This window comes from Panulirus ornatus, chromosome 11 (assembly GCF_036320965.1).
Source record: "Panulirus ornatus isolate Po-2019 chromosome 11, ASM3632096v1, whole genome shotgun sequence".
NCBI lineage: Eukaryota > Metazoa > Arthropoda > Malacostraca > Decapoda > Palinuridae > Panulirus > Panulirus ornatus.
This window is the reverse complement of record NC_092234.1, coordinates 52,445,348-52,463,516: the sequence shown is the minus strand read 5'-3', so window position 1 is coordinate 52,463,516 and position 18,169 is coordinate 52,445,348. Positions and strand designations below refer to the sequence as shown.

The 18,169-nt window shown below is 40.5% G+C and overlaps 1 protein-coding gene across 1 annotated transcript in view; it reads left to right on the top strand.

Annotated features, from left to right (window-relative positions):
* The first annotated feature begins 1,148 nt into the window (after positions 1–1,148).
* LOC139751534 (apoptosis-inducing factor 3-like) overlaps positions 1,149–18,169 on the top strand; it is a 64,288-nt gene continuing 47,267 nt past the window's right edge. The window contains exon 1 of the mRNA XM_071667050.1: positions 1,149–1,269. The gene's annotated coding sequence lies outside the window, so the exon portion shown is untranslated. The remainder of the gene's footprint in view (positions 1,270–18,169) is intronic.

Below are 18,169 nucleotides of genomic sequence, written 5' to 3'. Positions count from 1 at the left end.
ATTATAAGAAAATGATTCAGCTTTTGATAACACTATTAAGTGATTTACTACGATAATGAAACTGGCTACTGTAATGATATGCTTGTTTTAGGGTCATCCATACCTTTCAACAAATGTATTTCTTACGGTGATCCACGGATTCCCCAGTCCTACTCCCTAATATAACAATGCAGTTGAAACCAGCATTTACTACATCACATGTAGGGGGGGAGGGGAATGTTTGTAGGTTATGTTGGTTGGTAGGTTTAAGTACAGACGACTGGAGATTTACAGAGACTTGTGTTATTTTAATAAAGTATTGTCTGTTCCATTGTCCTTGTTTTCTCCCCCCCTTCTTTGTACATGAACTGAAGGTATTCCAGGGAAAGGCTTGCAATATACACACCGAATGAGAGTAGTGAAGGCAGGACTGTCTTCACTGCTGGGAATTGAATAGGTGTTGTTTAGTTTATTACCATCAACAGCGTTGCAGAAATTAAATGTATTCATGCATGTGTCTCACACGAACAGTAGAACTCCTGAATGTATGTACTGTATTATCATGTTGGAACATCAGGGGAGCTTGTGAAACGACGACACGTTGACATGAATTTGTTATATGACTGATTGATGTGTTTTGAATGAACTTTAATAGCTACAAGACTGTGAATATTAGTTTGCCCTTCTATATTACGTTAAGTAATCAAGGAAAGTTCATTTAACTGATATCACTAGTTATTCATACTTCGATTTAAGTTGTAGTCACCCTGGCACGTCAATATTACTAAATAAGGCTTGTAATGTGTTTATCATGCTGTCTGTAAGTTGTGTTCGAGCCTTTAGCTGTACATGCTTTCCTAATTTGCAGTATGAAAATATGCTTATTGCCAATCTACATTCTATACCTCTTTGAACTGTCGTTATAAAGAAGATTAATCATCTCGGGGGATTATTTAGTATTTGATTTATGGTGATGTACCATGCGAAGCTGACGCCTGGTAGGTAAACCGTCCGCTAGGGGGCTATCCGTAGGAAGAAGGTACAGGACGTTCCTTGTTTTCTTCAAGTTTTCTCTTTATTTCTGCTATGATACACAAAGCAGTAATGTCCCTGATGGTGTATAGAGCAACCGACAAAGACTGCTGTGTCTTAAAGTGAAATAAGGAAAAAAAAAGGATGATTGTTGTGCATCAAACGTGACAAATGTGGAGGCCCATCTGCTGCAGTTTGACGACGCTTCAGGCAATGGCCGAGAGAGAGAGAGGTCTTGTCGCTTTGACTTCCTCTGCTGTAAGTATTTGACGTGACGAAGTATATTTTAAGAGTTCTTAATATCATTGATGCCGTAGTGCTGATAGTCAGTTCTTGAAGGATGACTAAAAGTATTTTTTTCACGATATATGTGAACTGATCAGCTTAGACGAACATAAATCCTGCTTTTTAAAAACTGGCAGGTTATAATTGTTTCGAAAAAAAACATCTGATACGTCACTAAAAGAAGAGATATTAAAGAGTGTGAAAATCATTATAAGCAGTAGGTTAGGTGCTTTGCATGTTGGAGGATCAGATTTGCCCGGTAGCCATGTTAACACGTCTACGTTAGGACTGTTGTAGTTTCTTGGGCGGCTGCTGTTTACGCCCAGTTTTTTTCTGATTACAAACGGCTGTTCGTTAGCTCGAATTTTTTTTAAGGAAATTACGTTTTACCGATGGTTCTCGATGTGTTGCACACGATTCTCACCTTTATTTCTACCGCAAATCACTACCTTTTTGAGATATCCAATGATAATAGGGACCCCAATGGTGAACCGGGTTTTTGGTTGGGAGAAATCACAATGAATATTGATTTGCGATTGAAATGAAGGTCGGAAATGTTCAAAAGGTTAGAAAAAAAGAATTCAATCTAATCTAACTTAACCTAACTCAACCCAACCCTATCCAACCCTACCGAACCCAACCTAACCTAACCTAAACTAACCTTACCTAATCTAACCTAACCTAACCTAACCAGGACTTAATGTACCTAGCATAACAATGCACCGGTGTGCTTACCTTGTCCTCAGAAGACTCAAGAGTTGGAGTTAGGGTCGTCGTGGTCTAAGGATCTTAAATTTGCTTGAACTACTGATTCCAAGAATCCCAAAATTCGCCGGATATCCGGAACGGTAATAATACCAGTTGGCCTATATCCAGCTGCAATCTCCGAAGCACAGCTTTTAAAAAGAACCTATGTTTTGTTTCAGTAATGCTGTAGGACGAGAATTTAAGGGAACATGCCTCAAGCTCGTAATTTTGGAGTTAGCGTTTTTGTACGGTATAAGGAAGATCTAACAAGACACGTAGGACCCCATCTCTTACACTCTATTTGTCATACAGTGTTTTAACATTGATAGTCTGTCATTGTTCATAGTTTCATTCACTCACTACTCTTATATAGCTAAAGAGCTTTGCATCATTTTAAAACAAGTTTCATGCTTAATTTCGTTTTATAGCCAAAGGTTTTCGTGTCTTTACAGCTTTTGAAGAACTGTTTACTATTGACATCAAACGTTTAAAAACTTAAAAGATTGTGATTACTTCACCCTTATGCGTCTTTCTTTCGTGGTGGACAGACAGAGATCTTTAACCTCAGGTATTTGGGAGAGAGAGAGAGAGAGAGAGAGAGAGAGAGAGAGAGAGAGAGAGGTGGGAGGGGGGGGGCATTAATTAGGAACTCGCTAAGAAGAGTTGGATGGAAGATCTTGTATCTTAAAGAAGTTAGTGATTTCGAGTTAAATGGATGCTAAATTCAGTCATTAATGGTTATCAGATTATCATGGAGTTCAATACGACTGTTGTACACAGTTAAGCTTATTCGACACCACCGACCAGTTTTGAATGAAAATGAATTTGTGATGTTTGTGGTAATATAAAACAGATGATAGTCAGAAAGGGAGTTTTCCTCGATCAGACATGTTGGTATGCATTCGTAGGTAGAACAATTTTCGTTGTGAGATTATTTTGTGAAGATGGTGAAACGGACAACGTTTTTCATAAGTCAAATGGTGTAAAACGTATCGAGGGACTGAAAGGGTTTGAATGATTGTCATGATATATATTTCATTTTTATATTTATTGTATAGCTTAAGGGGGGCATCCTGTTGTTCTTTGTGCTACATTTACATACATTTTTGTTGGTTTGTTGGCGTCCCCATGATAAAGCACATGGAATATTTATGTTTAATTTTCGTGGGACGTCAGTGACCGCTAATTCTGCATTGTGGGTTTGTTTTGCTTCGTGACGTACGTTCATAGTATCTATATCTAGACCACATTGACTGGGGTTGATCTGTATCTTCTGTAGGGGAAAGATGGCAGCCGGTTTGGAACAGGGCACCAATCTTGCCATCGAGATACTACGAGCACCATTGTGGTAGCTTCTGGCAACAGTCGTGCTGCTGAGTCCACAGCTGGGACTGCTGTGCCATTTTTGTCGTTAGATTCCTCTGGATTTTTGTTGATCGCCGGAAGAAACCAGTCATTCATACACCTGAATCTAGGGTTAGGTTAACGTCCGAGTACAGTGTTAAATCCAGCAGACAGCATCGTGGTCAGTGGTTTGGCTTAAAGGAACCTGTTTTTGGCAGTGCTTGAGTTAGGAAGAGCCCGCATGTGATTTCCCTTTGAGCTGCGACTGTATATACAGTAGATTGATTATACAGTGATGTTTAAATAAACCTCGGGCTGTCGACTTCAAATTCCACACAACGAGAACCAACAGTCCATAGTTAAAGATGTTATTGAAAGGGTATGTTAAGATCTCGCTGCTAATCATTTTTCATTATCACTATATCTTGTTAGTGATTTGGTAAGATTTTACGGCAACTTCAAAAATATCAGATTTCAAACTTACGTCCAGCCTGGAGTTGTCCATGGTGAGCAGCGTTCTTGGGAATTCTATTCCCTGCACAGGCTGGCGAAGCAACAGCTGGTGGAAATGTTGGCCAGTCATTAATATCCACCAAAATGTAACATGCATTTCCTTCCGAGAGCGAGATCCGGAAGGCTTACCCTCCGGTAAGGTTAGGTTAGGGTGGGTTCGTCGGGCACCGGCGGGCAGAGTCAGCCCAGGGTGGGGGTTGGTGAAGTTTAATTGGTTAGATTGTTTGACCCCCATATTTTTCCTCTGTAGTTTTAAGACCTCCCAACTTTTGCCGTTTTTCTTTTATGCTGATTCCTTTCTAGTGGATGAATCAGTTTGATGTTTAAGAAAAAGAATCGTGAAAATATTCATCGAGATTCTTCTGTATGTTTTGAAACAAGTTCCAAAAAGAAGAAAGTTTTCTTCTTTTCTCTCCTCCCGGTTTAAATGACTCTTTGAGTCGTTAGATTTCTCAAATTTTAGATTTTGGGGGAAATTTTATATACGTGGGAATCGCAGTTATTGCTAGTTTTCTTGTGATTGCTGATTGTCTCAGAATCGGCATTTGAGTGAGAAGAGGAATTATTAAACAAAATCATTGAGAAAATTTGTTGATGGAAGACCTTTTAGTTTTCTTGAGGGTTATGACAGGTGACAGTGGTGGAGTTAAATTGCTGTACTTTAATGAATAGGTGAATATGCATTTAAGAAGACTCCCTGTGAACTAAAAGTTTAGCTGGAAGCCAATGTCTTACAGAAGATAGAAAGGTATGGGCTTGCTTTAGGAATACAAAAGGAGCATCAGCTTAAATGGAAGTAAGAATATTCCGCCTTTATCGTGGGTGTTTGAATAGCAATTCTTTTACAATAAGCGAAGTTTTGTGAATATCGACGTGCAGTTGATTATGCAGGAAAGTACGATGCAGAACCAAATTAGAATATCAAAAGTGAGAGTCATTTGTAGTAAGGTACATTGGTTGCTAGTTGAGAATGGAAATTGAATGAAAAGATATTACTATTTTCAAAAGATAGAAGGAAATTGGTGAAAGAAAATGTATCAGATGAAGAATATGAAGATTATACGTGTGACAAAAATGGAGGAGATAAAATCACGTAGATGACTGTAATTGAATACTATATAGTCAGATTACGATAGCGTGCAGTTTGTGCCACATGAAATCCCACCTTGAAACAAGGAACAGGAAATGCAGTATGGCGCTGCCAACTGGCGTCTCTGAGGTGAACATTAGGACACCTATAGCTGTAGGGCAAGATTGTCGCACCATTGGACGGTGGTCGTCCCTAGGATATGTATATGTCCATAAGACGACACCGCAGTACGGAAATTTTTGAACGGCAAGGGAAGGGAAAAGTAGAAATTACAAGAAATTAGTGACCGTAGTTATTACATGTTGGTCAAGGCAAATCCTAACGATCTCTAACAAACAAAATGACTTTCCAATGTGAATTGGTATGATTAAGAACCCACCTGTGTCAGCGACCTTGATGTTGTGACCGGCGTCGTGTAATTGGAACATAAACGATTTAAAAGGAAATAGATTTCCTCTGCTGGGCCCGTCCAGACTTGTGTACAATTTACTCTTTACGGTCATACCCGTTCACCATGTGGCATGTTGCTTTTATGTATGGTTGGTGCTTAACTGACGTCCTTATTCCTGATAGAGAAGCGGTAATCGTATGCTACTTGCCTCATCACTAACTAGTGCCCCTTCCTGTACGTACTTTCCAGATGCCATACGATCTCTGTCCTCGCAACGACTTTAGCGATTTGTTGACGAAATCTAATCCAGCTGCCGCTACCCATGTCATTCCATTTCATGCTACTACTCCTCTGTAAAGTCACTTTCTTATTTTTTTCACTCTTCGAAGTACATCCTCCAACTTTACTAGTATTTCTCACCTACGTATGTCTTTCCAGCCACCTACAGCTATTCAAAGACGTGACATTTATTCGCCTCATTGTGAGTACATCGTAGTCTCCGCTAGGTGGCTATCCGACCTGCTCTCTACCCTTGTATATAAAATCTTTCTGATGTTTTGAATTCTTCCGGTCAAATGTTTTCCTCTACCAGTTTGTGACCTCCGGCAACCCCCGACTCCATCAGTTTCATTTTCTTGAGCTGTGTTAGGCAGGGTTACCAGTGCAGCATAGAGGTGCTAGGATGAATCCTGGACTGAACTAAACTACTTGAATCTGTTTGGCTAAGAAACGCGAAGGTGTTCTGAGGAAGTACTCAGAATTATCCGAGGCTTTGATAACTTTGATCTAACATGCTATTTGACTTAATTTGTCTGATTTCGCTTACAGGAATGGGTATATGCATACGTACTCCTGGGCAAGCGTTTTATTTACCTTGCGTGAGGCCAAGTGCTTTTTCTACTACAGGATTGTTATCACATGGAATGATTTTGCTAATTCGAGTCGTTGAAAGTTGTACTATAGATACGATTAAGAACAGACTTGATAAGTATTCCAAGTCCACGACTTACATTATTTGTGCCTCTTTAGTCACATTTGACAGTATGCTGGGGGGGGGGGGGGGTTCTATGAATTGTGTGCGTGACTTTCAACTTTAACCACACCAACGTGTGAGTTTCTGATATCTCCACTATCACAAACAGCCTCGAAGGGACCCAGTGGTCCGTTGCTGTTTGAATTCCTTTTGCCTTCCTTATTAACTTCTTACCTGATCTACTTATTTGCCTTCGTTAGATAGCATCTGAAACAAAAGACACAGCTTTTATGGATTCTTGTTTGGCTTCTTTTTGCTCCAAGTTTCAGAAAGTAAATATATGGAAAGGTGATGGATTGCCATGCGTGAATTTGTAAGATGAAACAATTTTTTTTTTTTTTCATAAAACCCTGAGTCTCCTCACCTCTTGCTGAACCACACATTACTCGGCAAGCTGGAGCGTCACATGATTACTAGTAATGTGGCCGTCGGCAACCCAAGGGTGGGCCGTTTTGATAAGTATTTCTTTCCCTACAGCTCGAAACTTTAGAACACTATAACTCCCTCTGTCTTTCCCCACTTAAAAAGACAGGTTTTTTTTTTCACTTCCTCTTCTCCCCTTTCATTAATCTTTCTGTACTTCAATTAAGGCCCTCTGGGCCTTGATGTGGAATTTCTAATAGGAACCCCTAATGTTTAAAAAGGAAAAATCAGAAGTCATTTCCTACCTCGTATTGTAATCGAATTATCAACACACATTGACTGTTCCGTGAATGATAAAGTTCCATGTTTGATGACTGATGAAATTCACGTGATACTAGTTGTTCGAGTGTCCCTTAATTGACTCGAATTTTGTACGGAAAAAATCATTCATTAGCTACAGCAGTTTCATAAAACTTAACCAAAGAGGATTTCTCTATACATAATATATACATATGCATAAAACCTAACTACAAATGAAAGATTCAACGTTTGAAATGCAGAACAAAATTAGTGCATTGTATGTGATGTGGGTGGGGTATCCCAGCTATACATGCATAAAATATTTTAAAATGTTCGCAGAGCCTGTAGAAAAGCCAGTAATTGTTTGGTTATAAGTTTGAGGGTCGTTAGAATCTAGATGCTTGAAGTAGACCCCTGGGCTAAATCGGAGATATATACGCCTTTAATTGTAGCTACAAATTGCATTCAAAATGTTTCGAGTGAAAAGATTTCTCTAGAATGAGCCGTACGTAATTTAAGATGAAACCTGCTAGACGTGTTTGAGGCAGATAATGTAGGGCTGTGTCATTTATTTTCAGATATCAGTAAAGAATATTCAAGGGTATAAAGTCGTCCGGCCAAAGCCGAACCGAAAACTTCCCATATAGTGGGTTTACCTTCGGCAGAGCGGGCGGGCGAGGCAATTATTCCCCGCTTTTTAACAACAGTTTGAAAGACTGGGCCCAAACCGGTGAGTTCCGGCTGAACTTTTACTCACCCTTTTATTGTGGTTGATATCGGCGGTGGTCATGCTATAGTTTCATATACAGGGGATGGGAGGTCATCTGTGAAGAGTGACAGGGTCCATTGTCGGTTATATGGCAATTACGAGTTCCGGTGTCGGTTACGACAGTCGCAAGGGGGGCCGGTGGTCGGTTATGGAGATCGCAAGGTCCGGTGTTAGTTGTGGAAGCCACAGGCTACGGTTTCTGTAATTTCCCAGACTGAACACGGGCAAAGTCATTACCGGCTTGATATTCCAAAAGTCATCGAGCTGAAAAATTTTGTGTGGTTGCTTTTGTTCATGTTAGACTCTGGGTCAAGTCTCCTGCAGTTGTAGCAAGTTTATGTTTGCTTAGGCACCTTTTTACACATGCTGGGTCAGTTGTGCTTCAGCTAAGATCAGGAAAACAGTACTGAGTGTCGGGCCCATGGAGAGAGAGAGAGAGAGAGAGAGAGAGAGAGAGAGAGAGAGAGAGAGAGAGAGAGAGAGTTAGTGGGTGTCGTATCTATGGACAGAAACAGGAAGACAACAGTAGTGAGTGTCGTACCCTTATTAGACAGAGACAGGGAGACGGTACTGGGAGACAGTACCGAGCGTCGTACTCATGGGAAGAGACAGAAGAGCGTCGACAGTGTGCGTGTCTTCACCCTTGTCGGCCGAGGCAGCAGAAACTTTGTGTGTTGGTCGACCGGCAGTAATAACCCGACCTCGCATACCATTAGCATATGTTGTCCTCCTATCACTAAAGATGGATGCTGTGTGTTCACGTCCCAGATGACAGTACCCGTTTCAGATGTGTAGCCTTGACGAAGTCTTATCTTCATCATTGTATACTTTTGAGGTAATCTAACATTTTGAAGTGATGATATGTACTTACAATATAAATGAGGAGAACAGATGGTATACCTGCTTTTGAAATATTGTGTAATGAAATTAGAGAAAAATCTATCATTTAGTGGGTGTTTGAATTTACCGGCCGGGGGTAGAACTCTGGGCCAGCTTGTGAGGTCATCAGAAAGGTCATAAGTCATCACCTCGACCCGGACATTGTATGATGATTTGTTTGCTACTTCATATAGTGACTCGTGATCACTACCACCGTTGTTCCCGTCGTCAACCCGTCACGTATCTGTATCACCATCACATCACGTATCACATGACGCATCTGTATTACCCTCACTATCACATCACGTATCTGTATTACCCTCACTATCACATCACGTATCTGTATTACCCTCACTATCACATCACGTATCTGTATTACCATCACTATCACGTCACGTATCTGTATTACCATCACTATCACATCACGTATCACATGACGCATCTGTATTACCCTCACTATCACATCACGTATCTGTATTACCCTCACTATCACATCACGTATCTGTATTACCATCACTATCACATCACGTATCACATGACGCATCTGTATTACCCTCACTATCACATCACGTATCTGTATTACCATCACTATCACGTCACGTATCTGTATTACCCTCACTATCACATCACGTATCACATGACGCATCTGTATTACCCTCACTATCACATCACGTATCACATGACGCATCTGTATTACCCTCACTATCACATCACGTATCACATGACGCATCTGTATTACCCTCACTATCACATCACGTATCACATGACGCATCTGTATTACCCTCACTATCACATCACGTATCACATGACGCATCTGTATTACCCTCACTATCACATCACGTATCTGTATTACCCTCACTATCACATCACGTATCACATGACGCATCTGTATTACCCTCACTATCACATCACGTATCTGTATTACCATCACTATCACATCACGTATCACATGACGCATCTGTATTACCCTCACTATCACATCACGTATCACATGACGCATCTGTATTACCCTCACTATCACATCACGTATCTGTATTACCATCACTATCACGTCACGTATCTGTATACCATCACTATCACATCACGTATCCTTACTACCATCACTATCACGTCACGTATCTGTATTACCATCACTATCACATCACGTATCACATGACGCATCTGTATTACCCTCACTATCACATCACGTATCTGTATTACCCTCACTATCACATCACGTATCACATGACGCATCTGTATTACCCTCACTATCACATCACGTATCACATGACGCATCTGTATTACCCTCACTATCACATCACGTATCTGTATTACCCTCACTATCACATCACGTATCTGTATTACCCTCACTATCACATCACGTATCACATGACGCATCTGTATTACCCTCACTATCACATCACGTATCACATGACGCATCTGTATTACCCTCACTATCACATCACGTATCTGTATTACCATCACTATCACATCACGTATCACATGACGCATCTGTATTACCCTCACTATCACATCACGTATCTGTATTACCCTCACTATCACATCACGTATCTGTATTACCATCACTATCACATCACGTATCTGTATTACCATCACTATCACATCACGTATCACATGACGCATCTGTATTACCCTCACTATCACATCACGTATCTGTATTACCATCACTATCACGTCACGTATCTGTATTACCCTCACTATCACATCACGTATCACATGACGCATCTGTATTACCCTCACTATCACATCACGTATCTGTATTACCCTCACTATCACATCACGTATCCTTACTACCATCACTATCACATCACGTATCACATGACGCATCTGTATTACCCTCACTATCACATCACGTATCCTTACTACCATCACTATCACGTCACGTATCTGTATTACCCTCACTATCACATCACGTATCACATGACGCATCTGTATTACCCTCACTATCACATCACGTATCACATGACGCATCTGTATTACCCTCACTATCACATCACGTATCACATGACGCATCTGTATTACCCTCACTATCACATCACGTATCTGTATTACCCTCACTATCACATCACGTATCTGTATTACCCTCACTATCACATCACGTATCACATGACGCATCTGTATTACCCTCACTATCACATCACGTATCACATGACGCATCTGTATTACCCTCACTATCACATCACGTATCTGTATTACCCTCACTATCACATCACGTATCACATGACGCATCTGTATTACCCTCACTATCACATCACGTATCTGTATTACCCTCACTATCACATCACGTATCTGTATTACCCTCACTATCACATCACGTATCTGTATTACCATCACTATCACGTCACGTATCTGTATTACCATCACTATCACATCACGTATCTGTATTACCATCACTATCACATCACGTATCACATGACGCATCTGTATTACCCTCACTATCACATCACGTATCACATGACGCATTTTGCTTGACGTTCGATTTCTTTCTCTCTCTCTCTCTCTCTCTCTCTCTCTTCTCTCTCTCTCTCTCTCTCTCTCTCTCTCTCTCTCTCTCTCTCTCTCTCTCTCTCTCTGTTTTACAGACTCAGTTAAGGCGTGAATCTCCGTCATGTGACGTAACAGCTGCCTCCCGTAGTTTGTTTGAAGACCAGCTTATACGAGGGTTGACTCATAGTACTTTATCTCTGACTGAAACTGTGGGATTTTCTCCCATTTTTCATCCTCGTCTTTTCTGGTATTCTACCTTTAAAAGTCAGGTTTATCAACACTTAAGGAGCTTAAATCTCTTTCTGTATTCTCCATTTTCATTTACTATATATATATATATATAATATATATATATATATATATATATATATATATATATATATGTATATATATTGTTTGTGTATGTTGGTCTTTGTTAGTTTCATCTGAACAAGACACCCAGTTTCTTGGAGGCAGACCTAGTTACTTCTGTAATTTGGAGATTCCAAGAAAGAGTGGATGTTACAGTAATAGCAAGAATGTATATTGAATGAAGAGGTGGAGTTACAGAACCGTCAAAAGAGAAACGAGAGTTGTGAGGAGATTCTGATAGAGCGATGGGTAGAAACTTGAATTTTGGAGGCATTAAGCTTAACTTGATTTCGTCAGCCCTGTTAAGACATCCTGCCCGAGCTCATTGAGGAAGCTGTGTCAAGACGAGATGCAGATCGAGTGAGAGAAGAAAGAGCAGAATTGAAGGAGGTGGATGAATGTAGCGTTGAATCGTCAGCGTATGAGTGCACTGTATTATTTTTGGAAGAGAGGAAATCTTTGAAATAAAAAGTAGATATGATGTAGGGGACAGGACAGAACCTGCTATTGATGGAGAAGGTGCGGGGGGGGGGGGGTTGATCTATTGACCACCACAGATAGATCAGCCGGGGAGAGAGCTAATTATAAAGGAGCAAAGTTAGGGAGAGAAGCCGAAAGATGGGCGCTCAGTGGCGAAACTCTGATGTCACACCGTCAAAAGCTTTGGATACATCAAGGGCAACTACACAAGACTCCCCAAAAAACTTTCAGGGGTGAGATGACCAGACATTAGTAAAACGGGAAAGAATATCACCAGTGGATCTCGCGTAACAGAAGCCATACTGGCAATCAGAGAAAAGACTGTGCTTTTCGAGGTGCTTAAGAGTATGAGAGTTGAGGAGGGATTCAAAGACTTTGGAAATGGTAGATGTTATATTCATGTTACCGCCATGTCAGGGTATACACAATGTGTAGATTGACATGGCAGTAACAGGATGTACTAACCTATGTGTTAGTGTTAGGGTTTAAAACTGTAAATTGTTTGCACCAGATGGAGGATTGCTTGCGCGAAACATGTCGTGCATCATGTATCTAAAAATACATGTGAAGTGTAAAGACAATTATCTTAACCCATCCAGAATTGCGATTTACCTTTATTAGTATCATGAACTATATTTCTTTCTTTCATACTATTCGCCATTTCCCGCGTCAGCGAGGTAGCGTTAAGAACAGAGGACTGGGCCTCTGAGGAAACATCCTCACCCGGCCCCCTTCTCTGTTCCTTCCTTTGGAAAATTAAAAAAAAAAAATAGAGGGAGGATTTCCAGCCCCCCCGCTCCCTTCCCTTTTAGTCGCCTTCTACGACACGCAGGGAATACGTGGGAAGTATTCTTTCTCCCCTATCTCCTATGAACTATATATATATATATATATATATATATATATATATATATATATATATATATATATATATATTTGGAATGGTGTGCGTTTATTTTGATGTTAAATTCATATTCTCACTTCTCCGACCCACACAACTGTGGTGGGGACACTCACTGAACCTCGAAGTTGCCGAAAGTTTTCAAACTGAGTAAAAATCATATTGAAGAGACTTGTCATGGTGCTGAAAGGTCTGGCCCCCAGTGCTCCGGCCCTCCTGTGGCCTAGCATCCATCACATGACACATCGGTGTTAAATTTTTTTTGTTTATATATATGTATACGAACAAAGTGCATATTTACAACTGAAGGATCACTCGAAAAGCCGATAAGAGCTTGTATAATTAGCATACAGGATGGTCCAGAAGCAGAACCCAAGGGAATCTTAATCTTATAATGGGTAGACGAATTTTGGAGGTGCTCAGAGGCGACGCCGAGATCAACAAAAGAGCGGGTGCAGTTATTGTTTAATGTGAGGGAAAAGATGGAGCCACTTGCCGATCCGTCCCGCCTGAGAGTGAGTGTGGCCAGGGTTGTATCAATAATCGATCACTCAGCTTTAAGGTAATTGATTTAAGCGTTTTAGAGATACAGAAAGTGTACTTGACCGACTTAGCGATCTGAAGGAGACTGGGAGAGAATCGCTTGTGAGTCAGGTAGTCTTGTGTTCGTGAGTCGATGTGTTTTTAGTTATCTTTTCGACAACGTTCAAACTATATGTAAAAGTCCCTGATACTCACGTTGAATATTCAATAAAATACAGGCATACATGCCGAGGTATAATGGATAGATGAATAATCAATACAAAAAAATAAAATGGATTGCTGTCGCGAGGGCCGGCCTGAATTTTGGTCCACCCGGCATTCAGCCGCCTCGTTTCCTGCCGGCGGGAGCAGCGTTTTGTTTGCTTACGACGTTGGGCGCGGCTAGGGGGGGAGGGGCGGGCGAACTCGTGCGTTCCTGAGGACGTGTGGAAGACAGAGGCGGTGCGCGGTCCCCTGATGAACTCCCGAGGTACGACAAACTTTTGTAATTACAGTTCGTGTGTGTCTCTCCACCTGACGCTTATTGAGAGCATCATACAATTCGTATTTACTGGGGGGGAAAATATTATGTAGAGGCCTGCGTAGATTTCATTTATATATATTATATATATATATATATATATATATATATATATATATATATATATATATATATATGTATGTATGTATATATATATATATATATATATATATATATATATATATATATATATATATATATATATATTGCTTAAAAGGTGTTTTTCGAAAAATTGTTATATAGTGCATGGGTAACGCGCACGCTCATGCTCTATCACACACATGCAAGCACAGAGGAAATAAAGCTGTAAGAATTAGTGTCAGAGAGGGACCTGGGTATCGACATTGTACCTAACTTGTCGCCACGCCTCTCAGGGAGATTGTGGAGGAGACAGGCTTTCTACTGGCGAATAACACCAGACTCGCTTTCCATTGCATAGATAACTCGCCATTCAGCAAACTGTTCCTACCGTCCGGAACCAGCATGGGGTTCTCTGGTCACCGAGAGCTTAAACGTAGAAATACAAAAGCCATGAAAAGTCCGGAGGAGGGAACAAATTTCGTGCAGGAATTACAGTGGCTTACAGTGGGGATCTTAGACTAAGGCCATGTACTCATCTACAGTGGAAGAGAGAAGTGTAGGAGATGACTGTATCCTTCGCCTTTCTGGTATGCTTAAGGGGTTAGGTTAGGTTTTTCGATATTGCAGTCATAGATTAAGTAGAGGACATAACACTGGGTGAATAATCCAAAAGTTTGTAGGAAGAATATAAATATTTTTTTTTTTTTTTATAGATTAGAGGAGAAATTGAATAAGCAACGTGTTGAAATGTAAATGAGGATAGCACATAAAGGTTTCTGTGTAGTCTGACAGATGGGAAAAGGGCCCTTAAGGGTAAAGCTCCTTATGCCACACAGTAAAGGAATCACATACACACGCACTCTATGTTGTAGTGTTAGGTGTCTCTGACCATGATTCGTGCATGGGTCTGCCCGAGTTCGAATCTTGGGCGGAGCAGTCGGCCCACGACCAACCCAACTGGTTATCCTCCCCACGGTAATTGGGTGCCTAGCTTAGGCTGGGGTGTGTATGCGGGTATACACACGAGTAGAGACATGTAACTTATATTCAAGATAGAGGGACAACACAAGCGTAAAATTTTTCCCGTAGCGCACAGATGATCATACACACACACACACACACACACACACACAAAGGTAAATAAAAGATCAATGGTAATGTTTATGTGTGGTGCGAACAGTAATGGTGACAGGAAGTGAGGCACCAAGCGGAGTAATTACTTCAGACAGAGTAGGAGTAATGAACTCAGTTTCCTGAGGACAGTGAATACGAAAGTAAGTAGTGACAAAATTAGGATATCAGGGATAAAAAACGATAAGTGTGGGCGAAAGCGATTGAAAATGAGAGCTGGGTCGCAGCTGAAGCTTTAGCTTAAAGTGTCGCCGCTGTATATACATCTTTTAAATGCCAAGACAGGAACGTTGTATTCTTATGCTAAGACGAACTTCATGGGAAGGAATTGCGTGTTATGGAAAAGGGAACGGAACGATGTTGAAGAAATTATTCCAATATATTTTCAGCAAGTTCACGTGATTGTGTTGATTGCAAGATGTGATCTTATTTGGTCCACGTGTGCACGGCAGATATGTTCCAAAAGACTCCTTTTTTCGTGAAATTATATGCAGAAACTCATATGTAATGAATTGTATACCTCACGGGGTCAGAGTTTGGGCAATTGTATGGCGGCTGAATTTGTGATGGTGAGAGCAAAGCCGTCGGCAGGGAGAGAGAGTACGTAGGTAGGTAGGTGGGTAGGTAAGTAGTTGGGTAGGTAGGTAGGAGAGGCGTGTGAAATCTGATGCCATCGGGATATTGAGTTGGCACGGACTGGTGTTGATGGGAGAGAGAGAGAGAGAGAGAGAGAGAGAGAGAGAGAGAGAGAGAGAGAGAGAGAGAGAGAGAGAGAGAGAGAGAGAGAGTCACCCGAAAAAGATATCAAAAGTCGAGGCTGTAACATATCCCAGGGGGTCGTCAGCATTAATGAGAAAATCGTGATCGTGTATGTATGTATTACCTGTGTGCGCAGTGCGTGCATCACCACTGGACACACTGACTGTCGACCACAGTGTTGTCTGATGGTTTACACCATTATCCTGTTATTTTTTTTCTCTACGTTAATGTATAAATGGGTTTATTCTTAACGTAATTTACAGTCGTAAGTTCTTCACATATTTTCAGCTTTCATGGCAAAACTTGTCTTATTTTTACGTTCGTCTTACGTATTTGATAACAGATTTCATTTGGTAATTATTCAGTATCATACCTAGTATGTGAATTACATTTGTTTCTTCTGTCAGTTCAAATTTTCCGGTTTGTGTATTGGGTGACTTCATTGATTGTTTCAGTGGTCACAGACCCGTGTTATGATAATCACTAGCATGCGTTTTGGTACTTTTTTAAAATCCTGATTTTGGGAGGTGTCACTCTTTTTTGGAATGTTTGTCACCTATGGCAACTTGTGGGAGTCCATCTTCCCTGAAGTGGTTATATATATATATATATATATATATATATATATATATATATATATATATATATATATATATATATATATATATATATTCCTGAGTCCACGGGGAAAATGAAACACGATAAGTTCCCAAGTGCACTTTCGTGTAATAATCACATCATCAAGGGAGACACAAGAAAGAAATATAACAGTCAGTTGATATACAACGAAGAAACGTAGCCAGGACGTCATTTGGTAAACATGCGATTGTCCAAGACCAAAGTGCACTTGGGAACTTGTGTTTCATTTTCCCCGTGGACCCGTAGGAATATACTTGATCACGTGCAAAATTGTGAATCTTTCCAATATATATATATATATATATATATATATATATATATATATATATATATATATATATATATTCCTTTTTTATCCACAAGGAAATGAATCGCGTTAAGTTCCCAAGTGCACTTTCGTGTAATAATCACATCAGGGGAGATACAAGTCAGAATATGAGCCATTTGATATACAACGAAGAGACGTAGATAAGACGCTATTTGGTAAACAAGTGACTACCCGATTGGAGGTCGGGTGCTCTCAAGTCTGGCAACCTGCGTATCATAAAATTTATATATCAGTTTAGTTACTCGGCGTTGTTCGGGAAAAAATGGTGTCCTTTGGTGGTCTACAAACGGCCTTCAAGGTCAAGTCTGGTGTTCTTAAAGCCTTGCCCAGATTCTGAAGTACCAACACAACTGTAGGGGAGCGACAAGGAAGCGAGACTGGGAGGAAACTAGCAAAACTGAAAGGTGAAATTCAGCTGGGGGTATTTTAGGGGAGAAATTCTGTGGTTAATTGAATAAAGAAGTGAGTGAAGGACGGAAACATAGAAATAACAATAAAATTGAAATAAAGCGGAAATCTAGAGTAAAGGTAGAATGAATACTCTTCATTGAAATAGAGGTTAACTTAAAGCATGGAATATTTACGGAGAAAAAAAAAAATACGAGAATGTTAGAGTGGGTGGAAATAAGGAAAGAGAGATAAGGAATATAGGTAGACAATTGTAATTCAGTGGGAATGAAACAGTAATGGAGTAAAATGGATGGACTTGAAGCCAGTCAGAATGTGGTGGTTAACAAGCGAAAGACTTGGACATAGGAGGAGAGTGGGACGTGATATAAAGATAGCGAACGATGAACGTTGAGAGATATCCAGAGATAAATGTACGGAGTAATGAAATGGAACAAATAAGGATGTAGGAAAGTAATGTGAAGAATGGACGCATCGGTAGTGTCGAGTTATAGGATAGAAGGAACATGGCGGAGGGAGGCGGGCGGACACTACGTGCTCCCGCTTGATTTAACTGATTGGGTCGCTACCCGTCCAGGGACGCCTGACTAACCTTACTTCCCTTCCCACCCCCCCCATACAACCCTCCTATACCCTACCCAATTTTCAGGCAGATTTTCGCATAACTTAATTCGTAGCATTTTTATTTTCAGTGGAATTACAGTTTAGAATACTATTTTTTATTATCCCCCTTACGATAAATTCAGTTATGGAGCGTTTACAAGTGGCGGGTGATAGGGATTTTATACAACCGGCGTTATTTTCCGTGGATGAAAA